This window comes from Armigeres subalbatus, chromosome 3 (genome assembly GCF_024139115.2).
Source record: "Armigeres subalbatus isolate Guangzhou_Male chromosome 3, GZ_Asu_2, whole genome shotgun sequence".
Taxonomy (NCBI): domain Eukaryota; kingdom Metazoa; phylum Arthropoda; class Insecta; order Diptera; family Culicidae; genus Armigeres; species Armigeres subalbatus.
The window spans coordinates 218,182,174-218,208,330 of record NC_085141.1 but is presented as its reverse complement, the minus strand read 5'-3'; the positions used below and the strand labels follow the sequence as shown (position 1 = coordinate 218,208,330).

Sequence of the window (26,157 nt, the reverse complement as noted above, 5' to 3'; positions counted from 1 at the left end):
GACGGAATGGGAGATGGTCGACAATTCCACGTGTGTCGAATCTTTGAGAGATTTTATTCTTTCAGTATCCTACCTGTCAGCTTTTGTGATGACGCAAGAGAATTTTCACAACGCTTGTATGGTGCTTTGTGTCCCATAAACTTCAATGAACTTGAATGTTTCAAGGAATAATGGAACAAGGGATCGTTATGACAAAAAAAATCAAAATAATATCTAACGAATGCGGTCAATCCTGCCAATAATCAACCTAAAATAAGTTTTACCACACAAACAACATAATTAGCTGTGTTTAATTGAAGAAGCATGAATATACCGTTCAACCATAATTGAGGAGGTCAAAATCAAAACTCGAGAAATAGACCACAAAGTTATTCAAGATATTTTCGTTTCACAAAAACAATAAAAAACCTCAAAAATTACTTATTTTTCGCGATTTTTTGCATTACTTGTGACTGTGAGTAACGTGCAACCGATATCAACTCTAAAACAAAAGCATTTTTCGCTATACTCAATGAAAATATAACTCAATGAAAATATAAATCACGAAAACCCCTCTGCTTCTAAACCTTCCAGTTGTCAGTGTCTACATTATTTTGATCACTGAAAAGCAAAACCTCATTCCGTTTGCGTATATTTTGTGTCAAGAAAGGCTATCCTTACCAATACGACGTAGGTACTGGAATTAATCACAATCATAAATATTTCACAACTGGTGCACGAATAAAAGAACATCCTCTCAATCGTTCAGTAAACGAGATGTCAACATTTCTCAACGTGTTTGAGACTCTTCCATTCATGTGAATGCGAGCGCTCAAGAGCATTACACATTTGATAGGAATGTAATAGATTTTTAAGATTCATCGTCAAACATAATAAGGTATTGAAGAAGATTGAATCATCATTTTTTCTCAGTTGGGTGTACGTACATGTGAATCTTCGATGGGATTATTATAGGGGAACAGACGGCTTTGGCAGGTTTTGTTCTATTATTGGCAGAGGAGTTTTTGTCGACCGAATTTTATGAAATTTGGCCACAATATTCTTTGATATGCAAAGCCCCCTGCCAATAATAGAACAAAACCTGCCAAAGCCGTCATTACCCCTATATCAATTTAAAATAATGATACAGCGTTGCGATAGCAAAGTATATTATGAGGCACGTGATTGTATCACACGCCTGGGAGAGCCCACTAATTGTTCCGATCGTTAATTCCTCGATTGCATATGCCACTTTACACAGAAATGACACTTCGGTTAGCACAATTACAGAACAACACTTTTTAAGTGTTTAGCCTCGTTTAAACAAATAGATGATCATGAAGGGACCAGAACTAGCTCTAACAACCATCCACTGATTTCGCTAATTCGGCACTCTTGCTACAATGGACCAATATATCTTTGCCGAAACACAATATCCATAGTACAGTAAAGCTTTAACCAAAATCCAAAAAAAATGTTTTACCGTGGTACAAGATGGGCTCAACGGTCTCAGATTTTGATGATAAATTTAGCTACAGGTTGGATTTTTTGCAATTATGGAAAAATCTGGGTCTATTTTTCCGGAAAAATTAAGTGGAAATTCATGACGCCACTAACTGAAAAAGTAAGAACTGGCAAAGGTTGACGACAAAATGTATACTATTAGAAAATTATATGAGGAAAAGCCAGCAAAACTTTACTTAAACCCAAGGAATATATTCTAATACCACGTTCAGACTGGTGATATAATTACTTGATATAGAGAATCTTGACATGAGATGTCATATGCATTATTTGCAGTGAAAATAAGATAAGTGAACTTTGATGTCAAACTACTCTATATCAAGTGATATAGCTCGTAGTCTGGAAAGCACATAAAACAATATTTAGAGAAGGTAATTTTATAATATTTATTCCCTCAGATTTTTAGGATGAGCCGTGGATCCCACGACCAACACTGCATTCAAATATAACATCTCTTAGAGCGACGGTACAGAAGCAGAGCATAAATTTAGGGAGAGTCCGTATGCCCAAACCTATGTAGTTACCACCTAAAGCAGCCATGGCCTGACAGGAACTGTGTCAGATGGAAGTGAACTTCCCCATGCCTCCTATTAACCCATCTTGATACGCTAGGTATCAGCTGATGGGTCCACCTACCCTTGGAAGAGTTATCCCAGTCCCGTTGCCACTTGATAGTCGGCGAAGCCAACGATCTTAACACCTGGGGGGAACTTCAGTCTTAAAACACTATCGTACATAGTGTTCCATAGCACCGGGCCCAGGATAGATCCCTGAGGGACTCCTGCAGTGATAGAAGCACTACCCTCCCCTTCATCGGTCTCGTATAAGAGTACGCGATTCTGGAAATAGCTTTCCAAAATGTTGTACAGGCCCACCGGAATGCCCAACCGGAGTAACGAGAGCGCGATGGCATCCCAGCTTGCGCTGTTGAATGCGTTCTTGACGTCGAGCGTCACTATCGCACAGAATCAAGTTCCTCTCCGCTTGCGTTGTATCGCTACTTCCGCAGTTTTCACAACCGAGTTGATAGCATCCACCGTGGACCTACCCTTACGAAACCCAAACTGATTGCTTGACAGGCCGTTCGTACCTTCGGTGTACGGGGTAAGCCTGTTGAGGATAATCCTCTCAATCAACTTCCCTGTGGTGTCCAGTAGGCAGATTGGTCTGTACGCCGATGGGTCACCTGGTGGCTTCCCGGGCTTCGGCAATAGCACCAGCTTCTGTCTTTTCCACCTGGTCCGGGTTAGCCATGATCGCTGCCTTCAGAGCGAGGTTTGGAAATCCGTCGGGCCCCGGGGCTTTGTTCGTGTCAAGGGTTCGGGCCACCGCAAGCAACTCTTCGTTCGTCACCGCTGCCACTTCAGCACTCGCGTTCTGCTGTGCTGGGGGTGGCCAAGGGCTTGTGGCATGGGAAGAGAACCTCGATAATGCGATTCAACCTTTCCGGCGACCGTTCGGGAGGCGCCAGCCCCCCTCTGGTCTTCGCCATTACTTGTGGCACGGGAAGAGAACCTCGATAATGCGATTCAACCTTTCCGGCGACCGTTCGGGAGGCGCCAGCCCCCCTCTGGTCTTCGCCATTACTATCCTGTAGGCATCGCCCCAAGGATTAGCATTGGCGTTCAGGCATAGGTTGTCAAAACACTTCCTCTTACTGCTACTGATGACCTTGTTAAGGGCCAACTTCGCAGCTTTGAACGTCAAGCGGCGTTCATCCCTCAACTGCTCAGAGCGAGCTCTCTGCATCCTTCGCCTAGCCCTAAGGCAGGTTGACCGAAGGTCAGCGATTGCTGCACTCCACCAGTATGCTGGAGGTCTACCGTTCCTCGGCTGGCATCGCATGCACGTGACAGGACAGCTGTCAGTGCGTCCCCTGTAAGACTGTCGGTGTTACCCTCCAGTCCCAGCGCCGCGGTGAAAACTTCGCTGTCGAAGCTTTGGTCCTTCCACCCACGGACCTGATGGGGATTCCTCAACTTCGACTGCTGCACACCACAGCTGATCACGTAGCGGATGGCTAGGTGGTCACTGTGGGTGTAGCCCTCGTCGACCCTCCACTTCAGTCCCCCTACAGAACGGGCTACAGAACGTAACGTCAATGAACAACTCAACCCCATTCCTACGGAACGTGCTGGTTGAGCCGTCATTGGCTAACACAACCTCCAACTTTGCTAGAGCCTCTAACAAAGCTTGACCTCTCTGATTGGTGCAGCGGCGCCCGCCTCTCTGATTGGTGCAGCGGTCCCCCGCTATGACAACCGGCTTCCGGCCTACAAGGTCGGGCGATAGCCTATCGACCATCCGGGTGAATTGCTCTATTGGCCACCGTGGTGGGGCATAGCAGCTACAATATGGCGACACCTTCGACAGGTGTGTGTACGACCTCTTGGACCGGGAACCGGCCCGTTGTGCAGATCGCCGCCATCTTAGAGTCGTCCGCGACCCAGTTTCCGTTATTGACAGGGACACGGTACGGATCTGCAAGAATAGCGACGTCGGTCTCTGACTCAGAGACCGACTACCACAGCAGCTGCTGGGCAGTAGCACAATGGCTACTCGCACGGCGATTTCTTATTGCCACCACCGAAGGGACAAGTAGGTCCACCCATAACATGGTTACGGGCTTGCTTCCTACTAGTGCAGATAAGGCACCTTGGTGCTTTATCGCAGGCCTGCGCAAAATGTCCCTCCTCTCCACAACGACGACACAGGTTACTTCGGTCCGGCCCCTTGCACTCCCATGACTTGTGACCAGATTCGAAGCACCTAAAACACTTTTCGACTAAAGGTGGCTGGAATAGTGGAATATGCTTACTGGGCATATTGACCATCCAACCTTCAGTTTCCCGACCGCCAGGACCTTTTTGGCGTCCGCTACCGGTAACTTGAACCAAGCTATCTGCGTGCCAAAGGGCCCACCTCTAAGACGAATAGAAGACCGCTCGACTTCCATATCGCACTGCAACTTTAAAGACGAAATGAGGTCCTCTGCCTCGGTGACTTCGACCAGCTGTTTACAACATTTCTAATAAAACACTGCAGTGATGAACTCTAATTATAAGAAATAATAACATTAGGATTTTAAAACAGCTTTATGATTTTGTTCAGCGGCGCAACCAAAATTTTTGATAATGCACGACCGTACGAGGCGGAATTCCGTTAAATTTCGTTAAAAGCTTGTTTTTTTTGGCGAAATATTTGAAATTTTACGAAACGACTCCCCAAAATATTCCTATAATGGACACTCTCGTGTTTATTTTTTATAGGATTGTAAAAAATCATTTAATTTTACTTTCCATAGCATTTCCAATGCATGTAATCAAATCATAGGACTGCAAGGTATGTTTTCCCGATGGAATTTCATATCAAAATGTTTACATTGTGCTGTAATAATGCAAAAATGGCTGGTTGGGGTCCACTATTGGGCACTTATCTGCATCATGTGTTTGCCATTTTAACTCTGGTGTAACTTTTTACAAGGGCCTAAGCAAAAACACCTTGAACACTTGCAAAAAAATATAACTTGAAAACGGCTTGTCCGATCATTCTGGTGTCTTTGACGAAGTTTTAGGTAATCAAAAATATACACTATGAAAAAAAATATGCAAACATTGAAAATAAAACATAAAAATCGATTTTCTCAACACGAATTTTTCAATATTTTTTATTTTTTGATGTTTTGTAGCAGATAATCAAGCTTTCCACGTTCGCCATAATGGCGACTGCCATAAAATAATTTGACGAAAACTGCTTCCGACGCCGAACCGCTTTCGACGCTGCATGGTATCTAAGCAACTATCTCATTTCGTTTATTTACTGAAAACCCAAGAAAACTATTTGCAGAACTATCAACCTCGATTTGATAAACATATTGATTTTCTATTTCCAGAACACCTTCCAACATTTAGTTAGGAATGGTTTACAAATTTTACAACTACTGAATGGATTTATGTTGATGACCGCAGTCTTGTCTGACCTGTAATGTGGATTTCGGATGCTTTCGCCGATGGACCCTGATATCCAGTCTTCCCACATCCAACATAGTACAGACAAAAAACTTCGCATTTGAAACATCATTTCCGCTAAGAGGACCTTTCTGGTTTATGGGGTTTTATACAATGTCAGTCTGCTTAAGGATGTCAGCTAAAAAAGTTAAAGCTTCATATTTTTGAGCTCAGGGAGAAATATTAGAATCATATTACTGTGTATGAATGTTATTCATTGAAGATTCAGAAGTGATCCGTATCGGGTATTTGTCAATAGTCAGCTATTTTTCAAATTTCCTACGTGAAATTCTTTCAAATACAACGAGAAATTCAAATAGTAATGAAATTCTCGTGGAAATACGGAAGAATTTGCCGTTGTCATTCCAAATTTTCACGATAAATTAATTGGAATGACCAAAGGAAATTGTTCTGAATTGATCCTCATCACTATTCAAAAGAATTTCTCGTGGAAATTCGAAAGAAAAGTCCTTGAAAATTAGAAAAAATATCGTAGAATTACAAAAAAACGGCTACACGCAGTAAGACAGCATAATAAACCCCAAATTTTCTGATGCTCGTCCTCCATCAATGAAAGAGTATGCTAATAATAGTGCTATCTAATCAGCAGGTTGAAGTAGCACAATAAAAAAGCACATAAAAAAGCGTTTGCATTTGCTATTAACTTCGATTTTATAAAATTCTAATAATATTTTATTTCCAGGACATTTTCCATTATCTATTCAAAAGCGGAGGCTTTTAACGAGTTTTACCAACTAATTGATGCATTTATGTGGATGACCGTGGTTTTTATCAATTCGATTTTACGAAAGTACGTAAAATTTCCAATGGAAAAGGTATACATCATTTTTTTCAAAGTGCAGTCGTTTCTGAGATACAACACACCGATTTTTTAAATTTCCAGTCATTTTCGAATGTTTTTCAAATCTAACATTTTAACATAGAATCAAATGTTAATGAAATCATCATTTATTGTCCAAGATGCTAGTAATGGGGCAGTGGTATGTCATTTTCATGGTATAGGGCAATTTTCATGCTAAGGGGCCCTCCTTAGCGGTGCGGTAAAACGCGAATTGGGATTGGAAATTGTCTCGACTTCCCTGGGCGTAAAAGTATCATCGTGCAAGCCTCATGATATTCGAATGCAAAAATGGTAACTTGGCTTAGAAACCTCGCAGTTAATAACTGTGGAAGTGCTAAATGAACACTATCTTAATGTACTATGATTAATCATTCTCTTCCTCTTCTATGCTACAAGCTAACTATAACACGCGATCGTTGCTTGAATATTTATTTTTGGATAGAATATTACATATCATTATCTGAAATCAATTTATTTACATTCCGGGAATTACTTGCTATTTTCATTTTTACTAATCTTGACTCAATGTGCAGAGATTGATATTAATTTTACGCTATAACATATATTGAAGTATGGTTGACTTATTCTTTCATAAAAAATATGAATCTAAGTGTGTGTTTCAAAAAACAAAATATTTGGTTTTTACAAAGTAAATTTTTATCACATATAATGCCACCATGAAAATGACCAACCACTGCTACAATACTTACATTTTGATCAATTAATTTCGACAATAGCAGACGCATTCGAAAAAGACTGGAAATAAAAAAAATGTTTTTTTATCTTCAAACCGTTGTATCCCAGAAACGGCTGCACTTAGAAAAAAATTGACGTGTACCTTTTCCATTGGAAATTTAACGTACTTTCATAAAATCGAAACGATAAAAACGTAAAAATAATATTTTAACCATTTTTGAAAAACCAACTTAGGCCGATACAAATATTAAATTTATTTTATGTCACCCCCCTTCAACTTTCCAAAAATATTGAGGGGGTGAAATTTTTTTTTCTCATGGATTTTTATTTGTAGGTATGATTTTATGCATCACTGTTTTCATCTTAGTACGAAATATATCATTCATAGACCACACATTTGATACCAAGAGTATTTAAAATGAAAATATGATCATATATCTCTATCGGCATACATATTATTTATAACCTATCAGGTCACTAATATTAAGGGGACTCTCGACTCATTTCCTCCAACGAACATATATTCATTCATTTCATTTATTTAGTTAACATCTAAACAGATAACACTGAATCAACAATTTGACGCCACAATGCACGGTTCGAGGCCGCATCTCTCCATCCTCGGATACGCCCCACGCTCGCCAAGTCGTTCTGCACCTGGTCTGCCCATCTCGCTCGCTGCGCTCCACGCCGTCTCGTACCTGCCGGATCGGAAGCGAACACCATCTTTGCAGGGTTGCTGTCCGGCATTCTTGCAACATGTCCTGCCCATCGTACCCTTCCGGCTTTAGCTACCTTCTGGATACTGGGTTCGCCGTAGAGTTGGGCGAGCTCATGGTTCATTCTTCGCCGCCACACACCGTCTTCTTGCACACCGCCAAAGATGGTCCTAAGCACCCGTCTCTCGAATACTCCGAGTGCTTGCAAGTCCTCCTCGAGCATTGTCCATGTTTCATGTCCGTAGAGGACTACCGGTCTTATTAACGTCTTGTACATGACACATTTGGTGCGGTGGCGAATCTTTTTCGACCGCAGTTTCTTCTGGAGCCCGTAGTAGGCCCGACTTCCACAGATGATGCGCCTTCGTATTTCACGACTAACGTTGTTGTCAGCCGTTAGCAAGGATCCGAGGTAGACGAATTCCTCGACCACCTCGAAGGTATCCCCGTCTATCGTAACACTGCTTCCCAGGCGGGCCCTGTCGCGCTCGGTTCCGCCCACAAGCATGTACTTTGTCTTTGACGCATTCACCACCAGTCCAACTTTTGTTGCTTCACGTTTCAGGCGGGTGTACAGTTCTGCCACCTTTGCAAATGTTCGGCCTACAATGTCCATGTCATCCGCGAAGCAAATAAATTGACTGGATCTGTTGAAAATCGTACCCCGGCTGTTACACCCGGCTCTCCGCATGACACCTTCTAGCGCAATGTTGAACAACAGGCACGAAAGTCCATCACCTTGTCTTAGTCCCCGGCGCGATTCGAACGAACTGGAGTGTTCGCCCGAAATCTTCACACAGTTTTGCACACCATCCACCGTTGCTTTGATCAGTCTGGTAAGCTTCCCAGGTAGCTGTTCTCGTCCATAATTTTCCATAGCTCTACGCGGTCTATACTGTCGTATGCCACCTTGAAATCAACGAACAGATGGTGCGTTGGGACCTGGTATTCACGGCATTTTTGAAGGATTTGCCGTACAGTAAAGATCTGGTCCGTTGTCGAGCGGCCGTCAACGAAGCCGGCTTGATAACTTCCCACGAACTCGTTCACTAATGGTGACAGACGACGGAAGATGATCTGGGATATCACTTTGTAGGCGGCATTAAGGATGGTGATCGCTCGAAAGTTCTCACACTCCAGTTTGTCGCCTTTCTTGTAAATGGGGCATATAACCCCTTCCTTCCACTCCTCCGGTAGCTGTTCGGTTTCCCAGATTCTGACTATCAGTTTGTGCAGGCAAGTGGCCAGCTTTTCCGGGCCCATCTTGATGAGCTCAGCTCCGATACCATCCTTACCAGCTGCTTTATTGGTCTTTAGCTGTTGAATGGCATCCTTAACTTCCCTCAAGGTGGGGGCTGGTTGGCTTCCATCGTCCGCTGAACTGACGTAGTCATCTCCTCCGCTGCCTTGACTTTCACTGCCTGTACTCTCAGCGCCATTCAGATGTTCCTCGTAGTGCTGCTTCCACCTTTCGATCACCACACGTTCGTCCGTCAAGATGCTCCCATCCTTATCCCGGCACATTTCGGCTCGCGGCACGAAGCCTTTGCGGGATACGTTGAGCTTCTGATAGAACTTGCGTGTATCTTGAGAACGGCACAGCTGTTCCATCTCCTCGCACTCCGCTTCTTCCAGGCGGCGTTTCTTCTCCTGAAAAAGGCGGGTCTGCTGTCTCCGCTTCCGTCTATAACGTTCCACGTTCTGCCGGGTACCTTGCTGCAGCGCAACCGCCCGCGCTGCGTCCTTCTCCTCCAGAATCTGTCTGCACTCTTCGTCGAACCAATCGTTCCGTCGACTTCGACCCATATACCCGACGTTGTTCTCCGCTGCGTCGTTAATGGCTGCTTTAACTGTACTCCAGCAGTCCTCAAGAGGGGCCCCATCGAGCTCACCCTCTTCCGGCAACGCTGCCTCGAGATGCTGCGCGTATGCAGTGGCGACATCAGGTTGCTTCAGTCGCTCTAGGTCGTACCGCGGCGGTCGTCGGTACCGAACATTGTTGATGACGAATAGTTTTGGGCGCAGTTTAACCATCACCAGATAGTGGTCAGAGTCGATGTTAGCGCCACGATATGTCCTGACGTCGATAATGTCGGAGAAGTGCCGTCCATCAATCAGAACGTGGTCGATTTGTGATTCTGTCTGCAGTGGTGATCTCCAGGTGTACCGATACGGGAGGCTGTGTTGGAAGTAGGTGCTACGAATGGCCATATTCTTGGAGGCGGCGAAATCAATGAGTCGTAGGCCGTTTTCGTTCGTCAGCCGGTGAGCGCTGAACTTTCCAATAGTCGGTCTAAACTCCTCCTCTTAGCCAACCTGAGCGTTCAAATCTCCTATGATGATTTTGACGTCGTGTCTTGGGCAGCTGTCGTACTCACGTTCCAGCTGCGCGTAGAATGCGTCCTTATCATCATCAGTGCTTCCGGAGTGTGGGCTATGGACGTTGATTATGCTGAAGTTGAAGAACCGGCCTTTGATCCTCAACCTGCACATTCTTTCATTGATCGGCCACCACCCGATCACGCGCCTTTGCATATCGCCCATCACTATGAAAGCCGTTCCCAGCTCGTGTGTGTTGCCGCAGCTCTGGTAGATGGTATGATTACCTCTAAACGTTCGCACCATTGATCCCTTCCAACAAACCTCCTGCAGCGCTACGATGCCGAATCCACGGTCCTTGAGCACATCGGCGAGTATGCGTGTGCTCCCGATGAAGTTGAGAGATTTGCAGTTCCACGAACCGAGTTTCCAATCGCTAGTCCCTTTTCGTCGCAGTGGTCTTCGCCGATGGTTCCGGTCCGTACTCTCTTGTTGATTGTTCGTTGCTTATGATTTTTTAAAGGCTGGCTTGCAGGGCCTGACACCAAACTCCCTAAATTTCCGGAGGACCATTCCTCCTTATTTCCGGTGGACCATGGTGCACAGTTTCACTTAGAGTCCCTCGCTGGCACTCGGACGATGATCAGCCGCCCCTAACATGGAGAACAGACGCTGTTGTGAGCTGATCCTGACATGGAGAACAGACGCTCAATAAGATTTGCAGAGGAGAGGAGCAAATACCCCCTTCCCTGTCAGCATACGACCATAGTTCCCACCGGGGTTGGTTACCCGATCTTCCCTAAGGTTGCTCGTATCCCGGCCAGAACCGCGGGGAGGTAGGGATAGGAGTTGCTGGGTAAGAGGCTAAGGACCGCGAGATGGGGTCTATTTTATTCCTTCAGGTACGCGAAGTACCAATGGTACGCTTTACCCAGCATTTGCCGTGCCATATATATATACGAACATATATTGTTATCGCTATTTGAAGGCTTTTATTTTGCTCGGAACACAATATCCAGCTGTAAGGCCATCCGAATTATAAATTTTAGACATCATCTGCGGTGAATAGACAAACCACACGTTTCTCGATAGATTAGTACATTCGAATTTTGGTGTGTGGATCAATCCGGTTGGGTCTCCAAATATTTCGAAAACTCTGAAGGTAGCCCCAGCCTTTCTGGCTCGTACTTCCATGTCGATCTTAATTTCACCATCTGATGACATACCGTCTTCTTGCACACCGCCAAAGATGGTCCTAAGCACCCGTCTCTCGAATACTTGCTCGAATGCTTCCAAGTCCTCCTCGAGCATTTTCCATGTTTCATGTCCGTAGAGGACTACCGGTCTTATCAGCGTCTTGTACATGACACATTTGGTGCGGTGGCGAATCTTTTTTGACCGCAGTTTCTTCTGGAGCCCGTAGTAGGCCCGACTTCCACAGATGATGCGCCTTCGTATTTCACGACTAACATTGTTATCAGCCATTAGCAAGGATCCAAGGTAGACGAATTCCTCGACCACCTCGAAGGTATTCCCGTCTATCGTAACACTGCTTCCCAGGCGGGCCCTGTCGCGCTCGGTTCCGCCCACTTGCATGTACTTTGCCTTCGATACATTAACCACCAGTCCAACCTTTGTTGCTCCACGTTTCAGGCGGGTGTACAGTTCTGCCACCTTTGCAAATGTTCGGCCGACAATGTCCATATCATCCGCGAGACAAATAAATTGACTGAAACTATTGAAAATCGTACCCGGCTATTACACCCGGCTCTTCGCATGACACCTTCTAGCGCAATGTTGAACAACAGGCACGAAAGTCCATCACCTTGTCTTAGTCCCCGGCGCGATTCGAACGAACTTGTGTGTTCTCCCGAAATCTTCATACAGTTTTGCACACCATCCACCGTTGCTTTGATCAGTCTGGTAAGCTTCCGCCTTCTATATTCAATGAATAGCAAATAACCAACTTGTTGGCCTGCTCCAAAATTATGCGGAGCGGGGCAAAATATTGCATACCAGTTGTTACAACATTCGCACAGACAGCATGGGGTCAGCCCTGAATTCTTCAGCCGTCACCCGATTTAGATTTCATGCTTCAGATGGCTGCTTTTTAAAGAACACAGGCTGAGACTTGAAGAAGCTGTACGAAGTGCACTGACCAACGTTTCCGCTGTCAGTGAGTAATAGAGGCAATAATCTCCAGTTGCTGCAGCCATCCTTTCTTCATCGGTCAGGAATTGACCAAAACCCGCCTATGCTGTCTGCAGCAGCGCCCGACTCCCATTTACAGAGATATATACCATTGACGAGACTCGTCATTTACTCCTCTGATTCTTCCCGTTCCTTTGCCTTTGCTTCTCTACGCCCGCTCCTCAATCTTCCATCGTGTTATATCTGTAATCCATACTTTTTGCTGAGTGTGCATCTCACCCAAGCATTCCTCGTCGCCCACTTCTCTCTGTCACCTTCCAGAACAAGTTATTCAACGAACGATCTCTTCACGGCTGGATCTTCTAGTCGCTGTATGTTGATTCGACGCCCGAGCCTCTTCTCCCGCCGCTGAATCGGAGAAATGTGTTATCGGATCTCGAGGTTTAGAAGATGACAGTCAATCGCGATGTCAGCGCTGCGTTTATTACGTCTCCATTTTCGGCTGATCCATTTCTAGAGGAGCCAAATACTAGTCTTGCAAACTAAAAGTGGCTCTAGAGAAGGAAGTCTAACGCCGCAGGCTGCATACGGGAGAATCGGGCACGGGTGGATTCCCGCATCAACCGGTGATATCGCCTCCTCTACGATATTTCACGACGCCTGATTGGAGCAAGGACAAATTCGTGGGTGCCAGAGAAAGACGCGACATGTCAGTCACTCCTGATCTAACTGATCGGCTGAAACGTTTGCTCTTATAATCACCAAGAACAAGTTCTTGAACTTTTGATGACTTATCCTAATTCGTATATAGGGAAAGGTTGACAATTTTACACATGATACCAACCCGGATGATCATGTGAGAATCAACCATAATGTCATGCTTTGCATCATCCAGAAGCAGGTCAATGAATTTCAAGAATCCCTCTATCTTGTGCTGATTGACCAAGGAAAAGACTTCAATCGTCTGAATCATGAAAACTGTGGAGCGTCCCTAGAAGCAAGGGAGGTTTAAACAAAATCCATAGTTCTCAACAATGGAATCGCTAGAGTGAGGCAAGATGGATGTATTATATCTCTGTTACTGTTGCCCATCTTTATTGACGAAATCATGGACCGCTCAAGCAATCCACCACCATAGAGCAATCGAACGACCTAGACCCAGATGATGAGTCTGCTTTAACAACGCAACAGCGCTCTACCATCTAGAGTGAACTAAATGACCTGGTTGTATGCTCCCATTCATCAACGTCAACAACACCAAATTGTTGGATGTTCACAAGTTCAACTCTACGGTAACAGTGCAGAAGGCCGAAAACCAAAACCAGTCAACACCGGGCGGCTGCGGGCCAATCGGTTCAGGCAACGCCTCAAACCTTTAATACTCAACTCTAACGTTAAATCTGTTACTATGTTGAAACTATCTGAAACTTGATTATGCATATGTAGAACATGTGATAGATTTAGTTCGGAAAAGGTATTGGAGGGTAAACGCCCCTTCAGTGGGTTTGATCCCACGACCCCAGTTCGCATGACAGGTGCTTTCCCTGTTAAATCTGTGATGTAATACGCCAGTGAGACTTGATGCGTATTAGCAGATTTTACATAGATTTGTATTCATCAACCGATGTCTACGTTTTTCAACTCGGATCAGGTGGCCTGACAACTGGATTCCGAATGCTGAGTCCCATCGACAATGCCATCGAAATATGATATCCACAGCAACTCTACAGTGTGAATGAACGTAGTCCGGTCACACACCACGTAAGAGCGGAAACGAAATCTACAAGCAAGCGCTGGACAGGAATCCGGCAGAACATCGCAGCAGAGGCAGACCTAGGATCTCCTGGCCACAAAACCCTCAGAGAAGTGAACAATGTTGACAGGAATCAGACTTGGGCCCAAGTAAGGGAGGTGAGTGTGTGAAAATTGAATCCCACTTAATGTACATGTACGTGGGTGCTGAGAAGGAAACCAATCCCAGTGCCGTATAACCTATGTATTGTGTAACTTTCATTAACTATTTTTACAAAGTTATATTACAGATTTATTTCAGAACTTGCTTGAAAGAATGTTTTATTTTTCATAAAACTATGGCAACTTAGAAGGCAAGGTTGTTTTCAGTGTATCGTACCTTTGCTTTGGAGTAAGGCAAACGAAAATCTAAAATTTAATATTTGTATCGGCCTTATTTAAAAAAAATTATAACATTTTTGTCCATCATTTCTCCATTATGACCCATAGTGCAAAATAATACATATATTATCTGCTACAACATATCAAAAAATAAAAAAATATTCACTTGTCATAAGACGAGACTTAAGTCGAGTCAAGTACGAGACACTGAAGACGACCTTACTGTTGAGGTCGAAATACGTATATGTCAAGATACAATTAAATGGTGGAATTAAATGGGATTGTACAAACCCGTCTTATGACAAGTGAAGGCATTCCACTAAAAAGCTCAAAATAATTTTCTTAAAAAAAAAAATATTAAAAAATTCGTTTTCGAGAAAATCGATTTTTAAGTTTTATTTTCAATGTTTGAATTTTTTTTCACAGTGTATATTTTTTCACATAGCCCCATTGATTACCTAAAACTTTGCCAAAGACACCAGAATGATCGGACAAGATTATCAAGGTGTTTTTGCTTAGGCCCTTGTCAAAAGTTACACCAGAGTAAAAATGGCAAACCAAAGATGCAGATAATGTTTTTGCCCATAAACGATCTATATTTAAAATTTCAGGGAAATCAAAAAATACAAATATAAATCAACGTTCGATTTCGCAGAGAATTGCTCCATGCTAAAATTCTGCGAATTTTCGCAGAATTTCGTTTCGAACCACCTGAAACGAAATTTTTCGAAATACGACATATGCTTATTTATGATGAAGAATTGCAGTCGCCCTCCACTTTCAACCCTGTAAATGCATTCCGGAAGACGCAAGAGAACATCATCCTGCTCTCTCGTAATTCAACAACACCCGCTTCTTTCGCGCCACAAGTTTTTTCCTGCTTCCCGGCCGTTTCACCAAATTCCTCTGCCTGCCATCCATCTGTCGTCAGACATTACGACCAGCCTCATTTGAAGCCATGCTTGGCGCTCTCGTGCCATAACCGGCGCGGCAGGTTCCATTCGAACCATATGGCATATTTCAGGTCACCCACCAGCACCACCCACTTGCTCCCTGTCCGCTTCAATCACAAATTACAACCGAATTTTTCGTGTATCAACAAAAGCTCGTGGAAAATCGGTCCGCCGAAACGAACGGCCGAGTGTGCGTTGTCCCAAACGAACGACACACCGACGATGACGGCGGAAAAGCGCACGGGAGTAAACCGGCTGAGGACTACGGCACTGATCCTCAGTTTATTTTCAGTTTCCGTCGGAGCGACTTTGCTGAGGCGAACGTTCTCTCTTGGAGTTTTCTTGATTCTACGGTTCAGTGTGCTTTGGCTTCAAGTAGCTCGTTATTCTCGAGTCAAGTGGTTTCACTTTTTGATGCTGTAGGGCTGTTCTCTAATGCACTAAGCCACTAAGACGGGTGTGTTTTGACCGAGATTTCCGAAAGTGTGGCGCGAATTTTCTCGGGCGGTGGATGAAGGTGCGAGTTCAAGGTTATCACCGCCGGATTGCAAGCTGGTTTTGTTTTGGCAAGCGGTTAGAATGCATTAGTTATCTGTTGCGGAGCGGTGAGATATGAGCCGTCATTGGAGTATGTGCTGCTGATTACGCCTCCCGTTGGGCGGTTCGCTCGTATGTGGTGCGAAAATTGAAATTTGTTTGTGCCACTCCATCTCTGCAGAGTAACGGTTACCGAGCACTGGCCAGCAGATAAGGAAGGTTTTGTGTTTGTGCAGATGGTGGAATCTAACTGGGGCAAACAGTGAGCTTCCGTTCTTCATCAGCTTCATTCAACTAAATCAGTGACGAGTGCCATACACAATCTAGATTTTTGTTCAGATCCTTCGAAGTAGAAGCTGTCCTTCAATGTGTCAACTCCTGCTAGTCAAACCATAAATTTGTAGGAGAAATATCGATCAAGTTTCCGCTTTGCATAAAGTGTCATTCAAGCGAGAACCGGCGCTTTCCGTTGTTCTTACTACAATCGTCCTGCTGTTCGCTTGCCGGAAACGCTTGAAATGTGTGTTCTGACCTGACTAACCGAAGTGTGAGTGTTCATCGATTCAGTTCACGTTGGGGCGTAACTCGTGCGGAGCGTCGTTGTGGATTGAATTTTTAATAAGGGATTACATTTCTGAATAATTAAACGATTTTCCTCAGACCGTTACTTTCCAAACTGCTGAAACAACAAAACTCGTGCCGCTAGTTGGAAGCATCAGCACATAACAAACAACACAGTTCCCCAGAAAATATTCAGCAGTTGCAGTTTGTTTTTAACCGTCGAGTCTTGACCGGCCAATCAAACACAACGTAATTAAAGTAACAGCAGCTGGCTGGCACGGACTTGCTGCCCTCCTGCCGGCAGCCAGACCAGACGATCAGAGAAAAGTTGAAATACGGTGAAAGGCTAAAAATAGTGAAATATTATTGGAGATTACACCGAAGAAGGGTCCAGCTTTCCCGCAGTGGGGCAAAAATCAAGGAAGAAGAGTGAAGAGAAAAATCCCACACAGTGAGTTGATTAATTAGTGTTGGATTAATGAGTGCACCACCCGGTTCCCGTTGAAGCCAAAGTATCGGCGCAAGGTCAATATTTATCGTAAACAACAGCCCATGTTAATGTATTTTCTAATCTTTTTTACACCGTGAGTATTTATCGTGCACCACAAATTTCGAGAACTATTACAAAGTTTGATAATCTATATATTCAAAGTGTAGTGGACCTAAATGTCAAGTATCAAAAAAGTTTACGTGTTAGAATACGAAGTAGCGTTATCATCATGTTATTAAGTGGATAAAAGCAAAAAGAGAAGCACCCCATAAATATTCAAATTATCATAAATTATTAATAAAGCAAAGTCGGAAAGTGTATCGCCCCGCCTCCAAACCAAAGGCCTTAATCGCCATCATAGCATATCTTCAAAGCGACCAAAATAGAGCAAAAGTAGGAAAAAGTAGAAAAAAAAGTAAGTGTAGTGGCACCGAGGAAAAGTTACAAGTCACCTTGAGGGAAAGGAATCGAAACAACTGCGGCGGCATTTTCCAGAGCACGCACGATAGCTCCCATGTGTAATTGTACTATTTTCGGATCTTATCAAGCACGATTATATTCAATATAAGGTAAGTGGATGTTCTTTTGTTGTGATGACCCACCAGACGATGCGATAGACGCTATTGCTATAGTTTACTATTGAATACGGTTTAAGTCTGAGTGGTGGTTCTATATTCTCAATTGTAATTGGAGACATGCTTGGTGTGGATTTTCTGGTGATAGACAGTACTACTGAAAATATAAAATGTTGTTGTGGAATTAGATTACATACACAGTATATAGTTTGGAATATTCAACGACGTGTAAAATTGCAGCTTATCCCAACACACGAATTAACATTTAATGTTCAATTAAATTTGACTGAATTTTACTAGCAACCACCGTAAAACTTTATATCGATTTAACTTTATATCGATTGAATATTTCGTTTATTTGCTTGCTCTAAATATGTGCATGAAGGTACATTTTAAATGACAACATATTTTTATCTGTGTACATTTACACACAATCATTAGATTGATATATATGGCTGCTTTCAATCTCCGCTTGGTTAGGGAAGGCCCCACATACAGAAAATCAGAAAAATTATGAGTGATGAAAAATTTTTCGCTTTTAAGTATTCATACAACAACACTTCAAAGCCAAGGGGCGAACATTTTAAACTGAAAATTAGAAACCAATACGTAGGACATGAAAACATGGATTATCCGAGCACATACAAAAAGCCGCGATCCGAACAGATTTTAAAAGTTCCCTTGTACAGAACAAAAAAGATATGCACCCTCATTCTGGTTTACGTTCGAAGCGGATACGTGAGAACGTTTCACTAATTCGCATTCCCGTTTTCGTTCGAACCAATTCTAACCATTCGATTTTTCGAACTTCACTCTTTCGAATGTTTGTCGCATTCCCGTTTTCGTTCGAATGCGTATTTTGATACCTTTTCAATTCGTCACTCTGACCTTGCGAATTGAAATGCGTTTATTGCAAACCAATCAAAATTTCCAAGAAACTGGAATCTGTGCAAAGGAATTTCACAGGGAAATGCAGAATAATTTTCGGATAAAACTTAAATTTATTGACTATGGTAATTAAGGAAAATTTTATATGGAAATTCTGATCAATTTTTTTGGAATCTCAGAATAATTTCCCGCATAAATTCAGAAGAGTTGTCCGTGGAAATTAAAAGAAAAACTTTGAAATTTTAGAATAATTTCCCGTGGGAACTCAAAGGAATTTTTCTGAATTCCAAGACAATTTCTCATGGAATCTCTGAAGAATTCTGGAAATTCTGATCGTTTTTTCCGGAATTCCAAAATAATGTCCGGTAGAGATTCAGAATTGTTTCCATAGAGATTCAACAGAATTTCTCGTGGAATATCAGATTTTTTTACTGGAATCGCAGAATAATTTCCTGTGAAAATGCAGAAGAGTTTGGCGTGGAAATTTAGTCAGACATCCCGTGTAAACTCGGGAACATTTTCCGAGCAAAATCTGAAGAATTTTCCCAAGGAATCTCAGGAGAATTTTGCGTGGAATTTCAGAATTCCTATCCGTGAAAGTTTGAATAAAATTTCCTGTGGCAATGCAAAAGAGTTTTCCTTGGAGATTCAGATACTTCCCGTGGAAATCAAGAAGAAAAGGAAGTAGAAGCAGTGTTGGGAAATGTACATTAAAACACTTTGATTATGCGAATGTTTATCTTTTTTTCAGTCAAATTTCATGCGCCAAACAAGCCGAAACAGTTTGCCAAAAAATGTACGCGACATCGTGACATTTATTTTTCCGATGAAGCAAACTGTTTGCTTGCTGCTACGTTAGAGTCGTGCCGGCGCGCGATCAACATTTGCGTGAGATTTTTTGTTTCGGCTCGTGCGCAGCGCAAACAGCACAGAATCGAGTTCAATTACCTGTGGCGCAAAGCCTAGAAGGAGTGCTATCCGTCGGTACTGATTTACTCGTTCTTGTCTCTAAATCAAGCAAGTAGTAATGAAATGAATATTTCCCACCAAAAACGGTTATACGTTGTGAAATTATTGTACGAAAACATTAATTGTCGGGAGAAAAAATGGTAAAAGCATGTGCTGACTGTCGTCTGCTTGGCGTGGCTGCTGCTGTGGCTGCCGTTGTTTTGTTTTTATTTTTTTGCATTGAAGAATGGATGGTAAAAAGAAATGTCAACCATTCCCGTCCCTGAGTAGAAGTTAACCGAGGAGATTCTGAAGAATTTTCCGTAGATGATTGATAGAATTTTCTTTGGAATTTCAAAAAAAAAATCGCGAAGAAATTTAGGAATTTTTTTCCTAGAGTATCATGTCCTGAGGGAATGCAGTAGAGTTTGCAAATTTAGATCACGATTGGCATCACGATATAAAGCAAAAAAAAAATCCGTGGAATTTCTGTAGAGTTTTCCCTCGAAATACAGAAAACTTTTCTGTGGAAGTTTGAAGGTATTCTTGGCAGAACTTCCGAAGGAATTCCTGGAGAAACTTGCGAAGAAATTCCTGGAGAATCTTTCGAAGGAATTCCTGGAGAAACTTCCGAAGTAATTCCTGACCGAACTTCTTTAGGAACAGCCAGAGAAATGCCTGAAGGAATTCCTGAAAGAAATCCAGGAGGAACTGCTTAAGAAATTCCTGGAGGAATTATCGGAGAAGTTCTAGGAGGAACTTCCCAGAAAAACTTCCGAAAGAAATCCTTGAGGAACTCCCGAAAGGAACCCTTGAGGAACTCCCGAAAGGAACCCTTGAGGAACTCCCGGAGGGATGCTTTGAGGAACTCCCGGAGGGATGCTTAGAGAAACTTCAGGAAGAACTTCCGGAAGAATTCCTGGAAGAACTTCCTGAGAATTTTCTGGAGGAACTTCCGGTGGAATTCCTGAATTAACTAACGAAGGAATTCCTAGAGGAACTTTCGAAGGAACTCCAGAAGGAACTTCCTGAAAATTTTCTGGAGGAACTTCCGGTGGAAATCCTGGAGAAACTAGGAACTTCCGTAGGAGTTCCAGGAGGAACTTCCGTAGGAGTTCCAGGAGGAACTTCCGGAGGAGTTCCAGGAGGAACTTCCGTAGGAGTTCCGGGAGGAGCTTCCGGAGGAGTTCCAGGAGGAACTTCCGGAGGAGTTCCTGGAGGAACTTCCGGAGGAGTTCCAGGAGGAACTTCCGGAGGAGTTCCAGGAGGAACTTCCGGAGGAGTTCCAGGAGGAACTTCCGGAGGAGTTCCAGGAGGAACTTCCGGAGGAGTTCCGGAGGGGTTCCAGGAGGAACTTCCGGAGGAGTTCCAGGAGGAACTTCCGGAGGAGTTCCAGGAGGAACTTCCGGAGGAGTTCCAGGAGGAACTTCCGGAGGAGTTCCAGGAGGAACTTCCGGAGGAGTTCCAGATGGAACTTCGGAGGAGTTCCAGGAGGAACTTGCGGAGGAGCTCGAGGAGGAACTGCCGGAGGAGTTGCAGGAGGAACCTCCGGAGGAGTTCCAGGAGGTTCTGTCGGAGGAGTACCGGGAGGAACTTCCGGAGGAGTTCCAGGAGGAACTTCCGGAGGAGTTCCAGGAGGAACTTCCGGAGGAGTTCCAGGAGGAACTTCCGGAGGAGTTCCAGGAGGAACTTCCGGAGGAGTTCCAGGAGGAACTTCCGGAGGAGTTCCAGGAGGAACTTCTGGTAGAGTTCCAGGAGAAACTTCCGGAGGAATTCCTGGAGAAACTTCCGGAGAAATTCCTGGAGGAACTTCCGGAGGAATTCCTGGAGGAACTTCCGGAGGAACTTCCGGAGGAATTCCTGGAGGAACTTCCGGAGGAATTCCTGGAGGAACTTCCGGAGGAATTCCTGGAGGAACTTCCGGAGGAATTCCTAGAGGAACTTCAGGAGGAATTCCTGGAGGAACTTCCGGAGGAATTCCTGGAGGAACTTCCGGAGGAATTCCTGGAGGAACTTCCGGAGGAATTCCTGGAGGAACTTCCGGAGGAATTCCTGGAGGAACTTCCGGAGGAATTCCTGGAGGAACTTCCGGAGGAATTCCTGGAAGAACTTCCTGGGTAATACCTGGAGCAATTTTCGGAGGAACTTCCGGAGAAATTCCTGGAAGAACTCACAGACGAATTCCTGGAAGAACTTCCGGAGAATTTTCTGCAAGAACTTCAGGAGGAATTCCTGGATGAACTTCCGGTGGAATTCCTGGAAGAACTTCCGGAGAAATTCCTGGAGGAACTTCCGGAGGAATTCCTGAAGGAACTGCTGGAGGAACTTCTGGAGGAGCTTCTGGAGGATCTTCCTGAGGAACTTCTGGAGCAACTTCCGGAGCAATTGCTGGAGGAACTTCCGGAGGAATTCCTGGAGGAACTTCCGGAGGAATTCCTGGAGGAACTTTCGGAGGAATTCTTGAAGGAACTGCCGGAGGAATTCCTGTAGGATCTACCGGAGGAACTTCCGGAGAAATTCCTGTACGAACTTTCGTAGGAACTTCTTGTGGAACTTCCGGATAAACTCCTAGAAAAACTTACGGAGGAACTTCCGGAGGAATTTATGGAGGAGCTTCTTATGGAATTCCCGGAGCAACTAAGAATTCCTGGTGAAACTTCCGATGGAATTCCTGAAGGAACATGGAATTTGTGGAGGAACTTCCGGTGGAATTTTGGTGGAATTTGTGAAGGAATTCCCGAAGGAACTTCCGATGGAATTTGTGGAGGAACTTCCAGTGGAATTCCTGGAGGCACTTCTGATGGAATTCCTGGAGAATCTTTCGATGGAATTCCTGGAGTATTTTCCGATGAATTTTTTGGAGGAATTTCCGGAGGAATTCTTCGAGAAATTCATGGACGAACTTTCTAAGGAATTCCTGGAGGAACTTCAGAAGGAATTTTCGGAAAAAACTACGGAATTCCTGGAGAAACTTGCGGATGAGCTCCTAAAGAAACTTCTGGAGGAACTTTTGGAAGAATTCTTCTAGGAACTTTCCGGAGAAATTCCTGAAGAAATTTCCGAACTAATTCGTGGAGGAACTTCCGATGGAATTCCTGGAGGAATTTCTGAAGACATTTCGTCAGGAGAAACTCCTGAAGTTTCCGAACAACTTCCTTTTAGAGGAACTTCCGGACGATTTCCTGAGGAAATTCCGGATGAATTGCTTGAGGAACTTCTGGAGGAATTGCTAGAGAAACTTTCAAAGGTATTCCTGAAGGAACTTCAGATGGAATTCCTTAAGGATCTAACGATGGAATTTCTGGAGGAACGTCCGATGGGCTTCCTGGAAGAACTTCCGAAGTCATTACTGGAGGAACTTCCGGAGGAATTCGTCAAGGAACTTTCAGAGTAACTTCCGGACGATTTCCTGGAGGAATTTCCGAATGAATTCCTTGAGGATCTTCCGGAGGAATTGCTGGAGGAACTTTTGGAATTCCTGGAAGATTTTCCGATGGAGCCAACCACGCAGTCTACGGAGGGTCCGCAAGTCATCTTAGGAAGTAGTTAAGATTGAATTCTTTCGGCGATAGCAGTCTTAATAAGTAGCAAATACCTTGTTGCTCCTACATCCGACGTTAACCGAAACGTCGGATGTAGGATCAACCAAGTATTTGCTGCTTATAAGGATTAATAGCAGTAGTCAGTCGTCAACTTCCAGACTACCGAAGTAATTTTAGAGAAACTTTCGAAAAAAAATCCATGAGTAACTTCCGGAGGAGGTCCCGTAGGAACTTTCGGCCGAAATTATAAAGGTACTTTCAGGGGAATTCAGAAGATATTTTCGTAATTTCAAAAGAATGTTTTGAGCACATTCATTAGAAAGAATTTTCTGTGAAAATTCGTAAGAATTTCTTGTGGATTTTCATGGCGATTCAGAATAAAAATCTGGAAAAAATCATAAGAACTTCCAGTGGAAATTTAGAAGAATTTCCTGTGGAACTGTCCTTTAAAACTCAAAATAATTATCCATTGCAAATGTAGTAAAGGTATAATTCACATTTTTTTTCGTTTTATTTTTAAGAATGTGTCGCGAAAATTCAGAATATTAATGGAAAGAATCAAAAGAATTTCCCGTTGAAACAAAGGTTAGAAAATTCCCACCGGAAATGTTCCCCCGCTCTTTCAGGGTCCCCAGGAGTATAACCGTTGCGTACTGGGAGTGACCAGTGGTCTATCGCTATTTTAAAAATTGTGGCGACCTTTCAATTAACGCCGAGCACTTTCTTTTACCCCAACAGCATTCACAATTCAAAAGTGTTACCTTCCAACGTAGTGTTCGTTAATCACTTCCATAATTATTGTTTATTAGGCCATATTTTATTTTGTATGCATCATATAATTTATCGGAAATTTTGCATTAGAAACTAGTTCACTTTAGTTGGTCTTCTTCCACAGTTTCCATTTATTTTCAACATTGTCCTCCAGGTTCCGATTGGTTCAATACCGGTAAACTGATGATTCGTTCGCTGTTGTAGATTTGAAGCTGTAAAAAAATGAGTACTAGCTGAAGGGAATCGAATTTGAAATATTTAAAAAACCTACATACCTTGCATTCTGCAATATTTGTCGACGAAATTATTCTTATTCGCTCTTCTATCGAGAGATCCATCAATCATGCGATAAGTAAGCAGTTCACTTGGCAAATGGGCAAAATACGGGAACTAGTGAGGCCACAAAGTGAACCAGGCACTCTCTGGTTTATTCCTTCCTATAGTAGCTGCGACACATACAGAACCCTTCCGTAGGTTGATTCTTATCGTATTAATCTTACCGATAGGGCGTAAAACCGGGAAAGTAACAAATAAATCCGGAATATTGAACAACCAGTTCAGACCGAATATGGTACTAGAGAATAACAATAACAATGTTTTTTTTTTCAATTTCTGACAGCTCAGAATTGTTGCGAAAGTGTTGATCAATCGGGTAACACTTTTCGCATACGAATCTCATTCGATAAGCATTCGAACGAAAACGGGAATACCATTTTCGAACTTATTCGAATCGGAACGTTCGTTCGAAAGTCAGATACGGACGTAAACAAGAATGAGGGTGAATATTTAACTGACTCAGTAGCCCTGTAAACAGCACAACTTAGTAGGCCATAACCAATGTACTTTCTGACCAAATTGGAAGTCATCTTATGGTCATCTTATAGGTATTTATCAAAAGACGAATGAGTATGTGTGAATGCTTTTTTCAGGTTTTTCGAATGGAACGGAATGGCCTCCCAAAAATCATTGACACATTTGAAATCATATCAAAATCATCTGAAATATCTGGAAAGTTTCTGTAAGGTACCCCGGGGCAAGTGAAATACGGAGTAAGTGGTTTTTTGACGTAAACTACATCTAAGGGGAAGACTCGGATACAGGGTGACAAATGAAAATTTCCAAATCCGAGACCGTCACGAAATCATGTAAGATTTTGAACGTTAACAGCGCATTCATCTTTCGATGGATTTCTGAGATTTATATATCAATCGACTCGGAAACTCTCCACCAATTTTCCAGTTATATTGAAACATTTGATTATCAACGTTAAAGTAGGGTATTGGACCATTTTGGCAGCACCTCTTTTTCCCGTTCGCAACGTGAGTCTCATTCGGCCGTCGTTCAGTATAGTTGGTTTTTGGGCTCTTCTTTTTGTGCGGTGCTTCGCACCAGTTTGCCACAAAAAGTAGGGCCAGAACAGTGACCGCAGTCGGCGATATACATACAAGCGCATGCTTGTGCAAGGATAGGATGATCGATTGTTAGCAACGGCAATGCAATGTCATAATGCGATAAGGGCTCATTCACAAATTACATAACGCATTAAGGGGTGGGTGGGTACACAATATTGCGTTACAAAATGTTACGGTTTGTCCAGGGGGTGGGTGGGTTTGTTCAGTTCTGTTACGGGTAACGTTTATGATAATTAAATATTGCAAATTTTGCGCCGTGTTCGACTCCCATGCAAAAAATATTGTCCCACCAAAATATGTTCCCACCAGTTTCTCCATATATGGATGACGTCTCCACTGCAAGAAAGAGCTTTTTGGGGTGTGAGAAAAGGTGCAAGAATGATGTTTTGGATTGTGATTTCGCTAATTTCTATACAATTGGACGTGTGAGAATTTGTTTTGGTACTTCGACAAATTTGCACGGTAGTCTATTCTTCGGTAAGAAACGCAATAATATAAAAAACGAAATTCCTAATTAAATTCAAATTTGACAGTATTATTATGTACCATGAAGAAAGTTAAGGAAGAGTTCGCTAAAAAATACCAATTTATCATTTTTGTGAAATTTTGGTAAGACGTTATGCGTCACAGATGGGGGTGGGTGGGTATAAAGGAAATGTTACAAACAAGTCACGGAGGGGTGGGTGGGGGTTCATATCTGTGTTTTTTTGCGTTATGTAATTTGTGAATGAGCCCTAATCGCAATGCATATGAACAAACATGTTCGATTCAAAGATAACTTAGGAAAATGGTAAGCCATTTTATGATAAACTGCAAATTGTTAATTATATTTTTAACATTAAATATGCGCCAAAATCAAAAGAATTCAATTTTAGTGGGTACAATCATGCGGGACCTATTGTATACGGCTATAGCTTCGGAACGCATACTTTATTGAAAAGGGCTATAGGTTACAATACAACTATTACTTTTGACGTAGAACTACGTCTGTCTTTTCAATATTGGGGTACACTTTGCGATTGCACAAAATCGAAAAACGTCACGAAAATATGATAGACTTTGATCGATAATATCTCAGCCGTTTTTCGAT

General features: G+C 43.1%; 1 protein-coding gene and 1 long non-coding RNA gene across 2 annotated transcripts in view; one reads left to right on the top strand and one right to left on the bottom strand.

Moving 5' to 3' along the window:
* The first annotated feature begins 16,360 nt into the window (after positions 1 to 16,360).
* Positions 16,361 to 26,157, top strand: part of LOC134225516 (small conductance calcium-activated potassium channel protein-like) — a 352,066-nt gene continuing 342,269 nt past the window's right edge. The window contains exon 1 of the mRNA XM_062705684.1: positions 16,361 to 17,500. The gene's annotated coding sequence lies outside the window, so the exon portion shown is untranslated. The remainder of the gene's footprint in view (positions 17,501 to 26,157) is intronic.
* LOC134225504 (uncharacterized) lies at positions 23,660 to 24,273 on the bottom strand. Its single transcript, XR_009983262.1, has 2 exons — positions 23,931 to 24,273; positions 23,660 to 23,867 (listed from the first exon to the last, which is right to left on the bottom strand). It is a non-coding gene; the product is annotated as an uncharacterized LOC134225504 (long non-coding RNA).